This window comes from Octopus bimaculoides, chromosome 21 (genome assembly GCF_001194135.2).
Source record: "Octopus bimaculoides isolate UCB-OBI-ISO-001 chromosome 21, ASM119413v2, whole genome shotgun sequence".
NCBI lineage: Eukaryota > Metazoa > Mollusca > Cephalopoda > Octopoda > Octopodidae > Octopus > Octopus bimaculoides.
In genome coordinates, this window is record NC_069001.1 from 7,420,620 (window position 1) to 7,425,190 (window position 4,571).

The window sequence follows — 4,571 nt, forward strand, 5'->3', positions numbered from 1 at the left end:
ATGATGGAGGTGGTGGTGGTGATAGTGGTGGTGGATGTGATAGTGGTGGAGGTGATGGTGGTGGTGGTTGAGGTGGTGGCGATGGTGGTGCTGGAGGTGAGAGAAGTGGTGATGGAAGTGGTGGTGACAGTGGCGGTGACAGTGGTGGTGGTGATGGTGGAGGACGTTAAGGAGAGAGGGAAATCGGTGGAGCAATGACCACCACCACAAGGAGATAGAATCAGTCTGTTGTACGATGGAAAGGCAATCCTTTGTTATTGACAACAAAGAGAAGTGCATCCCACGAGCTTTGTATTACATTACTTTAATCCGTTTACAATACCGATTCCTAGAGAGACAGCCCCCACCGCCATCACCTGCATCATGCTGATTACATTACTTTAATTACAGAAGTCGTTTATTCATTATCTCAAAACTAAGCCACCAGAGGTCAGCCCTGGTCAGATTGTCGTTTGCAGCTGAGCAACAGAAGCAGCTGAGTCATTCTATCAATTCACAGACACTGATCGTATAAGGTGAACAGGTGCACTCAATACCTGTGTCTATTTTACATACATATGACTGTGTTGATTGGTTATGGTGATAGTATTTAACCCCAGGTCATGCCTGACCATACTCTTTCCTCTCTTTTACTTGTTTCAGTCCATTTTGACTGTGGCCATGCTGGAGCAATGCCTTTAGTCGAGCAAATCGAGCACAGGACTTATTCTTTGGAAGCCTAGTACTTATTCTATCGGTCTCTTTTGCCGAACCGCTAAGTTACGGGGACATAAACACACCAGCATTGGTTGTCAAGCGATGTTGGGGTGGGGTGGGACAAACACAGACACACAAACACACACACACACACATATATATATACATATATAAAACGGGCTTCTTTCAGTTTCCGTCTACCAAATCCACTCACAAGGCTTCGGTCAGCCTGAGGCTATAGTAGAAGACACTTGCCTAAGGTGCCATGCAGTGGGACTGAACCCAGAACTATGCGGTTGGTAAGCAAGCTACTTACTACACAACCACTCCTACGCTTTTGATCATGTAGCACTTTGATCAAAGACATTCTGGTCGTGCCCACCGCAGTAGTCCTCTGGCTCATAGGTTCCTGTCAAATCATCCTGTCCATACCAGCTAGGAAAAAGGCACATTAAACGGTGATGGTGATGGTGACAATGATGATGATGACAGTAATGATGGTGATGGTGATGATGACGGTGATAACAGACCATGTTTATTAGCTTTATTGGTCACATTGGCTGGTGGACATATTTTGGTGGAATCGGATAATGTTTCTTCAGAATTCCATTTTACTTTGGTAAATAACATTTCTTACATAAAAACTGTATCCTCATTTCTTTATTTTGTATTGCTGTAACTCTACTCTCATAACTGATTTTATTCTTTAAATACATGGAAATAAAGCAGAAGATATTTTGGAAGCTCTGAAGCTCTTCAAGACATTTTTATTTATTTATTTATTTCTATTTCTATTTGATTGTAGTCTAATAAAAGACTCCACAGATATTCTCAGAGTGTTATAGAATCTGCTAATGTTATGCATTCTCTACATTTCTATTAATCTCGTTGTTAATGTAATATAAAGTTTTAGCACCAATAAGTGGAAATCGACAAGTAAATCTTTGAATAGTCATTCACAAGGAATATGTCTTGTGCTTTTTCTATGGCTGGTTATTTTCAACTTGGAAAACGGAACAGTGAAAGACATCAAGATTCCATTGATACCAAAATCTAATGTGAATATTTAGAAATATCAAAAGTATGGAAGATTATTGCAAGTTTCTTCAGAAGAAGTGTTTTATATGAAACTGTTATCTGTTATTTCGTACATAAAAGTTTAGGAGTAGCTGCATGTAGTACATTATACTCTAGTATACTACATGTGACTGTCACACCATGTAGCATATATTCTAAAGTACTCCATGGAGCTCATACTCTGATAGATTCCATACAGCTTTAACTCTAGATTATTTGATATAGACTTAGTCATACTACATGTAGCTTATACAGGTAAAGATAAGGTAAAGAACCCCCTTTGGTCATGAATGACCATGGGACTACATTAGAAAGTTGCCCTCTGAGGTACAAGTCCAGGCAAAGTTGTTTATAGAAGCTTAGCAGTCACCCATCTTTGTAAGCCTAGTACTTATTCTATCGGTCTCTTTTGCCAAACTGCTAAGTTACGGGGACGTAAACACACCAGCATCGGTTGTCAAGTGATGTTGGGGACACACACACACACACACACACACACACACACATATATATATATATATACACATATACATATATACGACGGTCTTCTTTCAGTTTCCGTCTACCAAATCCACTCACAAGGCTTTGGTTGGCCCGAGGCTATAGTAGAAGACACTTGCCCAAAGTGCCACGCAGTGGGACTGAACCCGGAACCATGTGGTTGGTAAGCAAGCTACTTACCACACAGCCACTCCTGCGCCTAAAAATTATTCTGGAGATGCCGGGAATCGAACTCGGGGCCTTTTGCATGCAAAGCGAACGCTCTACCACTGAGCTACATACCCCGATTATATATATATAATATACACACATAAACATATACCATACACATATATACATATATAACAGTCATGTGTTGTTATTATCATTTGTCTGTTTATTTGATTAATTAATTAATTTATTTAGATAACTATTCCAGCTGTGAGAAGAAAGAAGCCTCAACCTTGAAACAAAGAACTTCATTGAGGGCTTTTTATTTGAAATGGGCAAATTTTCATCTCTGAATCTGAAATTTCTGCCATTGCAGACCCTCAATACTGCTTTATTCAAACATAAAAATGTAAGGGCCACAAAGTTTAACAACGACAACAATATATATTTAGGTAGCTAAAACCTTCCCTTCAAAATCTTAATTTAAAAAATGTATATTTTGAGTTTAGTTTTAAAGTAATCCAGTGAAAGGAAAACAAAAACAAAATAACAAAACAAAACAAGACAAAACAGAAACAAAGAAAGTGTTTAATTAACAAATATTACCATCATGACAACAAAACATTGTATTCTATCAGAATGAATGTGTGTGTGTGTGCATGTGCATATATGTGTGTGTGCATATGAGTATATTGATATTATGTATGTATGTATGTATACATGTACGCACACACACACATATATATATCAGGGAGAGGGTGGGGGTTGAGAAAGAGAACAGAGAGAGATAGATAACTATACACACACACACACACACACACACACACAGAAGTGGTAAACTAGTTCTAGATATTATAGCATCTTTCTATTGCCTGATTTATTTATTTTTTTATGTATTTTATTTATTTCTCTTTTTATGTATTTTATTTCTCTTTTTTTATGTACATAGACTTAGACTAACATCCATTCAATCATTCTCTCAATCTAAATTCCAACCGGTCTGGTGACATTTCCGGAAGAATGGTGTTCATTATATTCTAACATCTGACCTTTGTTACATTTTTGTTTTTTCTTGTTTTTTTACATGCCATAGCTATAGTTCTCCGAGGTGAGGCCATACCGTATTGAATATGTTACTGATGAGCTGACAAAACTGTTAAAGGTTCAATTCTTGGCTAAGTAATTTCGGTTCCTCTACATATTTGGGATTCCTAGTTATATTTCTTTTTTTTTTCTGATGTCTGCAAAAATATTTGCAGGCCAATGATTTATTTTATTCTTTTGCACTTTTTAGCCCAAAGGTTGTGACCATGCTGGGGCATCACTTGTGCTGTCACTTTTTCAATGGCCATCCCTTTGTATCTGGCTTTTGGTGAAGGAGCGAGTTCAACATTGCTGCCCTCTTTGGAGACTCTTGCCATGATGTAGGGTCATCTGGGACCTTAGACAGCAGGTGGTCAAAATGTTTCACCTGGTGTGCTAACGATTGTGCCAGCTCGCTGCCTTAATAATAATAATAATAATAATAATGATAATGATAATAATAATAATAATAATAATAATTATTATTATTATTATTATTATTTCAAATTTTTGCCACAAGGGTAGCTTGGGGTAGGTGGGGATGAGTCGATTACATTTGTGTGTGTGTGTGTGTGTGTGTGTGTGTGTGTGAGTGTACTTCTGAGTGTAAGTGTGTGTGTGCGTGTGCACACGTGTGTATGTGTGTGCGTTTCTTTGAGTGTGCAAGCGGGTTTGTGTATGTATGTATGTATGAATAGGGTAAAGTGTGTGTGTGGGCCTGTGTGTATGTGAATGGATTTGAGTGAACGAATGCATATGTGTGTGTTTAAGAGGGCGAGAAATAGAATAGTGTTATCACATATAAGCAAACAATCCAAATATGAGACACACTTGTGCTTCGTAGAGGTCTAACCATCTGGTTTTCAACAAGTTTAGCCAATTGGTTCGGAATGTAGTTTTGGTAATGTTAATCCAATTTGAGCTCGTTGATCCACTCACGGACAGTTCCCACGTAAAATCTACGGTGACCCCCCCCCCACCCAAATGCATTAAATAATCTTCATATATAAATATTTTAAGTTTCTTTGAAACTCATAGCAGACACACAAGCAAAACTTCCTTCT

General features: G+C 38.1%; 1 protein-coding gene and 1 non-coding gene across 3 annotated transcripts in view; both read right to left on the minus strand.

Moving 5' to 3' along the window:
* The window catches only part of LOC106883894 (disabled homolog 2-interacting protein-like), a 285,725-nt gene that overhangs the window by 213,210 nt on the left and 67,944 nt on the right, over positions 1–4,571 (minus strand). The window lies entirely within an intron of this gene.
* On the minus strand, positions 2,487–2,559 carry Trnaa-ugc (transfer RNA alanine (anticodon UGC)). Its single transcript has one exon. It is a non-coding gene; the product is annotated as a tRNA-Ala (tRNA).